We start from the raw sequence: 14,068 nt of genomic DNA on the forward strand, positions 1-14,068 counted from the left end.
GGCTTGGGGGTTGGGCCTCCCTTCATGATCAAACATTATTGTCTCTTTTTTGCTCTTTCACTCTCCCCATATTTCTCTAAGTCTGACCTTCAGTTACCCATTACCTCTATTTGAAGTGCCTCTTGTCATGGCTGCTGTTGTCCTTGGATCTCCCCGTCCCCCTCAACATCTTTAGATTTAAGCAAATACATCTATCTTCTGTATTGCGGCCTGTTGAAATGCAAACAGTAGTGAGAGCCAAGTGGAAAAGTTGAGCTTTGAGAGTCAGAGGTTAATTTGGGGGTCCCGGGGTGAGTTCCAGGAGATCTACTCCCTCTTTTTAAATAAGTCTCAATGCAAATAACACTTCAGTCACAAGTCATCACTATTGTTCATACTTAGGGTTAGGATTTTGTTCAAATCCTAACCCTAAGTATTAACTTTTGGCATGAAACTTGTCCCCTGCCATTCGTGCTAAGGATATTAATGATATTTCAAACTGTGTGCATTGTTTCTGTCATTTTTCTAAGTAATCATGCATACAATTTTCAATTGCCTGACAATAAAAATGGAAAAAAAAAAAATCACAAAGATTAGATTGGGGGAGGGAACCAAGCCATATTTTGGGATTATAATATATCATAGAGACTTGGAGGTGGGCTCTTTTTACGTAGGCCAGTAAGAAACACACAGAAGGCCCCTAGCAATGGCATAGTAACACACTAAAAAACATTTATAATGTCTTAGCAACTGCATAGCATCCCCTCTGCTAAAAAAAAACAAAAAACAGCTTAAAAAGTCTAATGATGTTAACTGGTTTCATAGCCAAGCCAAACGGTTTAGACTGGTTTTGCTGGTTCTTAAGGTGTTTGGGGCATTATTCAGCTAGACCAGACAAGATGATCTCTTGGCTTGATCTCATAATAATTACTAAACTGTGGCCATATTTTTACTAATTTAAATTGCATGGCACGTATTGAGGCAGTTCCGAGGTGAAATGTCCACTTTGTGGTGCTAAAAGTGAGTTATGATGATGTTTTTAAGTTAATGCTCCATCGAGTTTTCATGAACAAAACCTAACTACCCAAACCCTAAACTTTAAACCTAACCAATAGTGTCATAAAAAGCAAATGTGTGATAAAAGCAGATGATGTTTTTAAGGTTAAATCTTTGAGTGTAAAATAATCAAAATCGAGGTCCGATCCCTAAACCTTAAACTGATAAAACCAAATGCAAGATAAAAAACACAATTACTGAAGCAACCACATCATTTTGTGATGTTGTATTGGGCTTTCACCATGGATGTGTTTCTTCTGTGAAACAGAGCTTCGGCTGTGCACAGCAAAAAATGATCTCTGGGTTCCTACGGCAACTGCGGCAGTCACGTGCACTTGTTTATCAGCGTACTTTGTAGTGATTGGTTAATGTTGTAAAGACTATATACTGTATAGACCTATACAGTCCCTTTCAAGGCTAGTCAGTCCACTTGGTGGCCATCTTTGGAATGCTCCTGGGCAGACAGCTATTTCTATGTAAACAAGAGGCATAAAAGTAAAGCTCTAATCTACTTGAATGGGGAAAGACCAAAATATCAAAAATGGTTGGTCAAGATTACCATCAAAAACATATTTAAAATCAGCAGTAAAATCTGACAACAATAGTATCATAACTTGTGCTTCTTTTGCTCAGAAGATGCTAAAAAATAATTTTTCAGGATGTTTCATCTAATGCGCATGTGCATTATTGAGTCATTTTAACAGGTGACATTATCTGGGATGCTTTTGGGAAGCTAAACCTCGCGGCTCCTGCTCACAATGCGAAGAATATGCGCTGCTCACGCCTCGCTCACAGTGAATGTGCGAAACCGGCTTAACCAAAAATGATGCTGTAATATCTGTACTGTCCTAAAGTCACAAGTCATCTTGAGTGCTCTGCTGGACTCATACAGGGAACCTCTTTAAAGAGATTAATAGTAATTGTTGTTTCATGGCCTCTAGTGTTTATTTCACCAGGAAACTGCTGTGATAAGTGGAACAGGCCGCATAAAAGTCATTATACAAAAATGTAGTGATAGTAACATGATTTCATGAGATCTTTTTCTTTTTTTTTTTTCATCAGGGCTTAGCATTGCAGTGGTAAGTTTTGCAAATGCAACAACAATTCACAAAAAAAAAAAAAAATAGTAAAACATTACACTTTCTCAAAATGAGCTAGCTGAGTTGCACCAGTTTACAATAGTGGCACCACATATGGATTTTTCACAAAGCACATAATGCATAATGATTCACTGATTAAACTGCAGTGGAAAGGAAGTTTAACCATATATGACTGTCCTGACATTTCTTTCTGATAGTTGTACTGGGCAAACAGTACAGCTGTGTCTAGGAAATCTAAAGTAGAGCTCTCTGGTGAATGTACAGATAATAGATTGATGGGGAAAAGAGAACAAGCTGTAACTGTGGTTTGGGTTTTAGATGTATTTTCAAGGAGAATGAGAGAGAAAGTGAGGAAAAGAGTAGGAGAATGATGAACGTTTTGATGGGCACTGTATCAAAGATGAGGTGGGTGGTGTAATTGGTACAGCTTGTGAGTTTTGGCATACAGCGACCCATCGCTGGGCATGAGAGGGGCAGCATATGGCCTGCTTAGCAAGGGCTTGGCCCACCTTTACATAGCCAACTCTCTCTGTCGCATCCCCAAAGACATGCAGGCATGTGCTGTATGCCAAAAACCACAGGCTTAGTATTGTTGCCAAATCCTTTACAGCACACAAGCCAATGGTTAAGTTAAGAGACAGCCCAAGACTAAATGTCTTTCATCTTCAAAGTTAGCCCTTAAGGATAGGTTGATTAGCCCTTAAAGATAGATTTATTGTAACAGTCTTGTGGTAGCCATGCTTCACCCAAAATGGTGGAATTTTGAGGTGAAGTACAAGTCCATTTGTGCACGAGTAAATTATTACAATATTTCAAATTGTATAACTTAAAGCTGAAGTGTGTAATTTCTGCAACAATAGTATCACTAAACAGAATTTAAGGTATAATTTCTGTTTTCATTCAGGTTTCTCTGAGATTCCCTCATCTTCCATTGCTTAAATAGTCAAACAGTTCTGCCCCAAACTCATGCCACAAACTAATTGGTTAAGCCAATATTGCTATGTCTGGAATGTTGGGATGTTAAACAAAAAGAAAATGTACTTTTCAATAATGAAAATGACTTTTATAGCGGTTCCTGCATATTAAAGTATTTAAAAATTTAAAATAAATACATAAAAATACACACTTCAGCTTTAATATCAAGATCCCTTGAGAGTATTATTTGGGCATACCAGTAACATAAGAGACTTCCCAATGTGGATGTTTTACATTTCTCTGATTTGTTCTGTTTCCGTAGTCCTCAAATGTGATTACAAGTAACTTGATTCCATAAGTATGAACTTATAAAGATGCATGTTTAGTGAAATAAAGAAAAACAAGTGATTTTCATTGAAGAACAGTTGTAGTCTTAAAATAGTTGTCTCACATTGTCTTACAATTCCAAGATAGCAGGTCTCACAAGTTTACAAGAGGGGACATTTAAAATTTTTAGCACTAATATCTTAGACAATTAGGAGTAGATGTGTATTTTCAAAAGAAATAAATAAAATCATAATAATACATTTGTTTCATTTATCATTTTTTTGTTAATAAAACAACAACTCCAAAGATCCCAGTTACAGCCCCAAAGCCCTGGGAGATATTTGGTTTTGGTGTGCCGTCATGTCTGGTCTTTACATCACCACTTCGGCTCAAATAATTTCTGTCTGGGCAAACCATGGCTGCTTCCTGTTCAAATGTGCTAGTTAGCAAATGTGCATTATTCAAGTATTTACTAACAAATGCCATTTATAATTCTCTCTAATGTTTTCACACTTCAAAACTTAAAACAGCAAACATTTCCCTAGCTCTTGAAACAAGCAAAACACACTTAAATATAGAAATAAAATTAATAAAAGAAAAAGAAAAATACTACAAAATTAATAAGAAAGCAAATATGATCTGGTAAGATTTCTTGAAACTAGCATAACAATGTCTACTAGCAATATTAATGAAAATTAAAAGTTAATTTTAATAATTTCTGATCAATTTAAAAACCATTAATATTTGTAGTGGCTAGATATTTATAGATATATATTAAAGATACTGGTACAAATCTGATGTTCAGCTGTGGGATTCGTGCCCTTTACAATTGCTTTCTGTGCTTCATAAAATACAGCTTGAGTCGATTATGCAGCTCTTTCATTTTCATTTTTTTCTTTACTTCCAAATCACTATATTCATACTCTGTCGTGTACCAGCCGGATCTTATCTACAGAACTGTAATTAGACTGAAGCTCTTCAGAGCTTAATTTGAAGAAAGAAGAGGCTTCAGTTTAATTACACATTCTCTTTTGCCTTGCTCATCATCGCTGAGCAGTGTCTACCAGCGTTCCGCTCACTTGATCCGTGTTCTGCCAGGACGGCGCCACAACAAGGAGAATGTTGGTCTCTAGAACCAGAAGGCTTCTAATCCATTTTCATTCGAGCAGAGCATGTTATCAGATATAAAAGTGCATGCAGGATTAGCCATAAATGCACATTAACAGAAATGTTATTGTTAGATCCCAGCTGGGCCTCAGCCAGTAAAGCAACCTGGGGGGTCAGACTTTATTAGAAAACCAATTTACAGATAATTGGATCTTATCATTTATATCTCAACCACTCACAAGCTCTCTATATCTTGTCTACAGCAAAGTAGCACACTCCTAAAACCAAGGTAAATCAATAGTTCTTAGAAAGACATTTGGTTCCAAGAAGAACCATTTTCAAAGATACCTTAAAGGGAATGAAGTGCCTTTTTTTTTTTTTTAAATAATTGTTTTATCTTCGCTGAGGTCCAATGATAATGTTATTTATTTTTTTTTTGGACCAATACAGTTACAATTTATGATACATTTCCACCCTATTTTTGGCCCTCTGCCTGAAATGCTCGGTTTTGGCCTATGCACCTCCTTAAAACATATGTAAATGCCCACTCTTTTGATTGGCTAAAATCATGCTGCCGCTCAAATTCAGTAAACTCAATCGGAAGGGAAGGAACCTCGACATTATAAAACAAAATTGCAGGGCTTACACATAATGCACATCCAACGGAATATATTAAACTGTTCATCTCAAGCACAACTGTTAACAATCAGCACCATAACCAATCAAATAGTCCAGGGTCCCCTTTGGTATTATGTTTAGGCACAGAAGGCCCTCTCTCTTCACTTGAACAGCGCGCTAGTGGGTGGAGCCAGGGGTGCGATGATGCATGTTGTGGGATGTGTAAATACAAATGAGCAATGTGTTGTGACATCACGAACAGACATATTTAATAACGAAACATTTCAGCAAGAAGCAATCCTGCTATTGTATTGTATAATATGATCATTAAAAGTATAATTTAAATTTAAATATCATGTTTTTTAACCTCTAATAGTTGCTAGCTGCTTGACATTACCTGAGACTGAACCCCCATTGTTTATGAGGCCCTACACATAGAAGCTTTATTTATTTCTTTTCACTTTGCAATATACAAAATTTAAGCTTGTAGTGTTCACTGCTGTGATAAGAGAAGATCCTATCATAATATTCCCTTAGAAATTCATACTCATTCTACAGCAACACTGAGCTCACAGACAAGGGAATTCAAAACGCCGAAACTCAGGCAAAACTTTTAATACAAACAGTCACAAATAGGATACAAAATCATCCATTTAAGCCATCTGTTTTGGGTTTGGAGTGAGTCCGTCACTGCCATCTTTTTGACTGAGGGCAGGTTAGAGAGGGGCTACTGCTCACCGACTCTAACAAGACTGATTACAGAAGGGCTATTGGGTTTCCCCCTCACACTCACACACTGAAAGGTGGAGGGCATGTAGCTCTTCCCCTCATCTGTGAGTGTTTACCAGCTACATCTCTGGTCCTAATGACAGATCAGACCCAGGATAGACCATGTATTGCAGGGCTCAGTAACCAGATGTTGTGTTTGTGTGGATATATCAGATCTTTCCGGTTCTGTGTACACCTGGGGCATTTTCTTGTTTCCATGTATTTGTTTTATTTGAGTTTGAATGTGTTCCCATTAGTTTCTTGCCTCCAAAATGTGTGACTTTAAACAAAGGGATTTCGGAAGTCAGTGCCATGCCATTCCTTGTCAATTTTGTGTCTTAGTGCATGCATGTTTATTTGGGCCAAGCTGGATTTCTGTAAACTTGTCCATATACCTGGATTACCTAAAACCTTGTTAATGACAACAGGAACAAACAACAATATCTTAGACTTATTGCTAGTGTATGTATGTGCAAATCAAATCTCCCCAGTTCTGATTAGTGTTCATTTTATGACAATTTTTGAGCTGAATTTGATTGCTTGAGTGCATGTTCCTGTTCATTCTCAAGTGTTTCATTCTAAATAAGGATTTGGGAACGAGTATCAAACAATTACTTGTGAGTCAGTGAGAGCAAGTGTGCCTTGTCTGAGTCAGGTCCTTTAAACCCTTTAATGGGCAGAATTTTTTATTTTTTTTCATTGACAAATCCTTTTTTGACAATTCTGACAAATGTTGTTGACTAAAAAACCTTTGTGACAAGTAGAATTTTTATGCTTAACTAAAAATTGCCTCTTCTCACCTTTCACTTTCTTTTCTTTGAGATGCTAAAACCCTTCCAAACCTTGTTCAGTAACACAAATCAAAATCATACATCACTCAGCATGCTCAGTACAGTCCACCGACACATTTCTGGGTGGTACAAATCCTGTGCTCGTGTACTGTATTATGGTAAATTAAGCTTTCAAAGCCTTCTCTATCTGATTAATGCCTTCTGTTTGGTCATAGTCCTATATCCATTCTCACTATTGTGTCTTGTGCATTGTCCCTCTTGCACCTCTTTAGCTCTGATAGATGGCTTGGTGTAGACCACAGGCACAGACACTAGGATAGCGTTTACTCTGAACAGTACAAACATTGCAAAGTAACCGTCCAGTCCATGCAGTTTGTCTTCTTGAACACTGGACTGAGTTAGTACGTACTGTCAATGAGTGCGCTGATGCTGTCAGTCATTAGAGTACTGACTTTTAGTTTGTAACTTAACTTTAAAATTTAATTTGATTGGGCATTTGAACATCATATTAAATGTATATGTTCTACAGTGTATGTCAAAGACAAAAATATACTGTAAAAGGTGAAGTAATTTCTGTGCCACTAGCAAAATCAGTGTAATGTATGGCCTTACATAGTTTATTGCTTTATGAAGGTAATCTTGGCTTGGGCTGCTTTAAACATAAATATAGGAATTTCATTTGTTGCCACTAATGCCCAAGCATAAATTGCACACTTTAAATCAAACAATTTTCCTATTTATCTTTTGAAATATTTAAATATCATCTACACCCTTATATTATATCATGCTCTGATTCTTCAAGGATGTCTAGTGGAGAATTGCATGATACCTTTTCATCATCTATGCTCAGCCAGACTGTTGTGTTTTATGACAGCAAAAGTAAAGGATGTTCTGGTCTGGCTGTCTCTGCTTGTGTCTGATTAAATATATGACTGTGGTTTGGGATTGGCCAGGGTTTGTGGGCCCAAAACAGGGAGAGTGGGGAACCCACATAAAGAGCAGCATAAACTGCATGTTAAAAGAAACAAATAAGACAAATCCCCATCCATCCATTTATTAATTAGTTCATCTTCATCATCCATCCATCTTCATCATGTACCCATCCATTCATCCATTCATTCATTCATATTCATCATCTGTCCATCCATCAATCCTTTTATTCATTCATTCATTTTCATCATCCACCCATCCATCCATCCATCCATCCATCCTCTGCCCATCCATCAATAATTTTATTCATTCATTCATTTTCATCATCCATCCATCTATTCATTAATTAATCTTAATTCTCTCCCCATCAATCTGTCCATCCATCAATTCATCATCCATCTATTCATCCATCCATCCTTCCATCAACATGCTCACTTTGAATCTACATAAAATATGTACTCTACAATAAACATACAAAGCGGACATAGAGAAAGAGCTGTCAGCCTACTTCAGTTAGTTTGTCAAGTTTTATGAGCCACTGAAAGAAATATGTGATTAAAATTGGACTGATTAAGTCTGATGTGGCTGCTTTGAATTTCCATGACACATTCATCCCGTCACCCCCACTAGAACACTATGTGTCTGTCTAAATCTGACTTTAAAAGGTCTCTGGTTTTTCCTCTCTGCAATTAGCCAATTACCACTAATTAACCCTTCCACCGCATTAAAGGATACATCCTTGGGCATTTTTCCCTCTTGTCCTTCTCAACCCACCTCTTATTGGGCAATACCTGGCAGTTTTATGGTTCTACACGTGTCATTTCATAGAAGCAAACCAGAAGCACAAGTCAGGGCGTTCTTGAGCAAGGGCTTGCACTTTGTTTATTCTCATACTGTCTGTTTGGACAATGTGCATGGACCAAGCTCATGGCTGGAATGTAAGACCCAGGCTCCATGCACTAGGCTGGAAAGAAGCTCACTGAATTGGTGTAAAATGTTTACCTGTCATTTAGTTTCTATTTCCTATGCCATTACCTCATCAACACGACCCATGAGAAACCTTAATGTATGTGACTGTGGTGCTGGGGTTAGTTGTGCTATCATGGTGAACTATTGTTCCACTTGGCAGGTGACACAGGTGCTTTTTCATTTGCTTAATGTAACATAATTTGTTCGCTAAAGTAAATTTAATGAAGCAAAAATTTGTCACACTTTAGTTCTGATGCTTAGAATAAAACAGGCTGTTTTGCTACTGTACCTATAAGATTTATACAATTAAATGAACCCTTTTATGATTGGATGATCTCTGCCTATTAGCACAGTTTAAATTGTTGTTCATCTGAATTGAATAAGGTGCTGAATACTGAAATATATATATATATATATATATATACAGTGAGGAAAATAAGTATTTGAACACCCTGCTATTTTGCAAGTTCTCCCACTTGGAAATCATGGAGGGTCTGAAATTGTCATCGTAGGTGCATGTCCACTGTGAGAGACATAATCTAAAAAAAAATCCAGAAATCACAATGTATGATTTTTTAACTATTTATTTGTATGATACAGCTGCAAATAAGTATTTGAACACCTGTCTATCAGCTAAATTCTGACCCTCAAAGACCTGTTAGTCTGCCTTTAAAATGTCCACCTCCACTCCATTTATTATCCTAAATTAGATGCACCTGTTTGAGGTCGTTAGCTGCATAAAGACACCTGTCCACCCCATACAATCAGTAAGAATCCAACTACTAACATGGCCAAGACCAAAGAGCTGTCCAAAGACACTAGAGACAAAATTGCACACCTCCACAAGGCTGGAAAGGGCTACGGGGAAATTGCCAAGCAGCTTGGTGAAAAAAGGTCCACTGTTGGAGCAATCATTAGAAAATGGAAGAAGCTAAACATGACTGTCAATCTCCGCTCGGACTGGGGCTCCATGCAAGATCTCACCTCGTGGGGTCTCAATGATCCTAAGAAAGGTGAGAAATCAGCCCAGAACTACACGGGAGGAGCTGGTCAATGACCTGAAAAGAGCTGGGACCACCGTTTCCAAGGTTACTGTTGGTAATACACTAAGGCGTCATGGTTTGAAATCATGCATGGCACGGAAGGTTCCCCTGCTTAAACCAGCACATGTCAAGGCCCGTCTTAAGTTTGCCAATGACCATTTGGATGATCCAGAGGAGTCATGGGAGAAAGTCATGTGGTCAGATGAGACCAAAATAGAACATTTTGGTCATAATTCCACTAACCGTGTTTGGAGGAAGAAGAATGATGAGTACCATCCCAAGAACACCATCCCTACTGTGAAGCATGGGGGTGGTAGCATCATGCTTTGGGGGTGTTTTTCTGCACATGGGACAGGGCGACTGCACTGTATTAAGGAGAGGATGACCGGGGCCATGTTTTGTGAGATTTTTGGGAACAACCTCCTTCCCTCAGTTAGAGCATTGAAGATGGGTCGAGGCTGGGACTTTCAACATGACAATGACCCGAAGCACACAGCCAGGATAACCAAGGAGTGGCTCTGTAAGAAGCATATCAAGGTTCTGGCGTGGCCTAGCCAGTCTCCAGACCTAAACCCAATAGAGAATCTTTGGAGGGAGCTCAAACTCAGTGTTTCTCAGCAACAGCCCAGAAACCTGACAGATCTAGTGAAGATCTGTGTGGAGGAGTGGGCCAAAATCCCTCCTGCAGTGTGTGCAAACCTGGTGAAAAACTACAGGAAACGTTTAATTGCAAAAACAAAGGCTACTGTACCAAATATTAACATTGATTTTCTCAGGTGTTCAAATACTTATTTGCAGCTGTATCATACAAATAAATAGTTAAAAAATCATACATTGTGATTTCTGGATTTTTTTTAATATTATGTCTCTCACAGTGGACATGCACCTACGATGACAATTTCAGACCCCTCCATGATTTCTAAGTGGGAGAACTTGCAAAATAGCAGGGTGTTCAAATACTTATTTTCCTCACTGTATATATATATATTAAAAAATATATTAATATATAAAAATATTAAAAGAAAATATATATATATTTCAGTATTCAGCACCTTATTCAATTCATATATATATATATATATATATATATATATATATATTTCTGGGGATGTGATGGGACCAGGAATCACTATGAGTAAGCCGGTGGAGGGAGTGTGGTGCTCTAGGCAATAATTTGATGGGAAACCCTGGGTCCGGCCATTCATGTAGACAGCAATACTATATATACTAATATACACTGCCAATTTTGGGTTTGGCAGTGTATATTAGTATATTGTACCTTCTAATCTTTATACTGCCAAGGCCCAAATAGGAACAACACCATAAAATACCAAAAGTATTCCTTCCAACTTCATTAGTTTGCACTGTAGTTTTGTATGAGAAATAGGCTGAATCTTAATTAAACTGGTAATCTTCCCACTTGGCTGTAGTTTATTTTATGCTTATAGCTCTGACGTTCAGTGGCCCATGTGGCTCTTGTAAGTGGTGAGGATCACTTAGCCATTCTCTCATGTTATGTCCGGGAATTTCAGAAAATCGTAACAGTGTTTGCTGATTGGTCAACCCACTGTTGGCTAACAAATGACTGCTCAGCACTGCAGCATTCACAGGACATATCCAACAGGCCAAATCCACTGATGAGGCTTCCATCGTTGTGACCCAACACAACAGTGGTTAGTGGTGTTCAGGCACTGAGGCTCTGAGACATACTACAGCCTGGCACCACTAATGTTAATCAAGACTTGAACTGATGCTCCACTGATAAACCACATTTCAGACCATTGAGAGATGAGAGGCCACATTTTCAAGAAGCATGCGTATGATGTGGAAAATGATTGCATTCTGCATCCTCTCAAAACTTCAGAGCCTCTGCAAACCAGATGAACAATTACATAAATTAGAGAGAGAAATAAGTGTGTGTGAAACCAGGCTAGGCAAGTCTTGCTAGTATAGCCTCATTCGTTCTTGCAACATGATGTTGTGATGTTTGGTCACAAGATGCATAAGAAAAAATGTGGTTTGATGTTATCAACCACCATAATGGATTTCAATGCTGTTTATAGACTTTTTTTTAAGGATTTGAGTAATGAGTTAAATTATGGTATGATCTTCAAACAATGTGATTGTTTGCCTTCAGAATATGATGCACAAATCGCATGGACTTATTTGTTGACACTATCAGGGTGCTTTATTATGCATTAAAATTAGTTCCTCTGTTCTGCAATTGTATTGAATTCATGTAAACACCTTTACCAGCATTCTGCTGGCATATCCAATGTGCAGAAGTGTTGTGTTTAAGCCTGTTTGAGATTTTACCCTAAAAATGGAGAATAACCAGATGATTTCAAATTTGATATAAGCATAGTTGTCTTTCATTTACATATTTTATTTATGTAAACACAATGAAACAGTCAAGCTGGTGTATGAATCAGTCCCTCTTTCAGACTATGTGGTTGTCTAATTTTCTTTTGCTCATATACAGCATTACATCCTGCCACTTGACGGCTCTCATTCACCTTGCATAGGTTAAATTCCAGAGGTTGGAATCTTGGCAGTATTTTCACCATCTTTTCCTGGTGGAAAACGATGCTTGATAACAATGCTTGACAAAAAAATGGCTATAAAACTAACCTCCCACCCATCTCCTCTCTCTCTCTCTCTCTCTCTCTCTCTCTCTCTCTCATACATACACTTACACACTCTCAGCAGTATACTCTTTTGCCCATGGGAACGGAAGCGGTCGGTATGTAAACCCCAGAGTCTGTGTGGGCCAGGATGACTTCACAGAAAGCAGCCTGTCTGTCCCTGTCTCTCTCTGCAGGCAGCCATGTTTAACATTCCCTTCCCTTAAGTCATTACCCAGATCTGATGTGGAGATGTCTGGCAAATCTCTACAGTGGTAATTAATTAGATATTTTCATGTGCCCCAGATGACAATGAAACTCTTAATAAAAAGTATAAATAAAATATATATAATTTTAGATTGTTTCAAATGTTCAGAATGTACATATTTTTGGTGTAAGGCATTTCCCAGCAGGCTTGCTCACTGTAGTGAAAGGTGCACCCAGCGATTCCTGAGAAACACTGTTGATATTCAAACTCAACTGCCAAAACTAACACACACCTCCCTTCAGTGCTCCTTTGGATGCTCCTCCTCCTAAATTCAGTAATTTGCTGCTGATAAAATAACTTGCAGAGAAGATGAGACTTGATACTAAATCTAACATCACAACAACAGCATATATGGGTTCTATGAAACAGCTAAATTTATGTTACCCAACTCTCAAGAAGAAAAAGAGCAACTTCTCCATCCATCCGCTTTTTACCTCTCTGAGGTCTCTCCACCGTTTAAAAGCCTCACTGAAGTTGACGTGGCTTCTAGCCCTCGACTTATCATAATCCTTCTTTTTTAGATTATATTCGTCTGACCTTTTTATCTTGGTCTGTTTCTCAGCCATTTGTCCTCCTTGGAGTTTAGAAAGTTCTGATCCACTTTGTTTTTGTCCCAATTGCAGAGCCAGGGCTGTGTACAAATACTAGATTTTCTTTTCAGCCCACCCACAGAATGGACAGCTAGCAGACTGTTAGGAGATATTTGCAGAATTTTACAAAAGTGTATTGGATTAGAATTGCTGAGTGCACCTTTAAGGTGGATTTAATATAAATCGTTAAATAAACTGTGCTTCTTAAAGTGAGTGATGCTCGCCCATTCAAAACTCTCCTTCGTGATGCTAGGGTGTTGAGGGTAGTTGCCAGGGCACTCCAATATGGTTGCTATGGTGTTATTTGTCATTGTTGGTGCATAGCTATTAGGGATGGCATTTTTTAAAGATACCTAGTTGTATCCATTAGTCGAGGCGAATCTAACTAATCGTGACGATCAAATTATGTTCTTAGAGCAAAGGCAAGGTCAAAGTTGTGCTGATCATATTTAAAATCACTAACCTTTTTAAATGATTATGCAGATCACTAGTATTTCTGTTATATTTGAAAGCCAATTTGCATATATATTGCAGGTTACCATCGTATTTGTTTAATCTTTATCAAAGTGTATTTGAGCCTTTTCGCTGTTTCAGTGCAGAGCCACCAGCCTCCGAACCCGCTGTGTTTCTAACAGAGTTTTAAAAATCACATGGTTAGCATTTGGTCACATGGTTACACTAGTCTGTGCAACCCCTAGTAGATATGTTGTTGCTAGGTTATTGCAAGAGTGTTCTGAGTGGTTGTTAGGTGGCCAAAATAGTTGATCCCCAAGTCTCTGTATTCTGGACTCTAGATATGGCTCAGGTCTAGTCTATAGGATTTTTTTTCCCTGTCTGTTTTACATTTCAATGTGAAAGTTGTAATTAGATCCCATAAAAAAAGTAATGGCACACTTCTCAGCAAGATGCAAAATTTGAAAAACGTATTTCTGTCTGTAGCATACACAGTGTGGGATGAGTTACATGTCAAGTTTAAGATTTAG

This window comes from Xyrauchen texanus, chromosome 33 (assembly GCF_025860055.1).
Source record: "Xyrauchen texanus isolate HMW12.3.18 chromosome 33, RBS_HiC_50CHRs, whole genome shotgun sequence".
NCBI lineage: Eukaryota > Metazoa > Chordata > Actinopteri > Cypriniformes > Catostomidae > Xyrauchen > Xyrauchen texanus.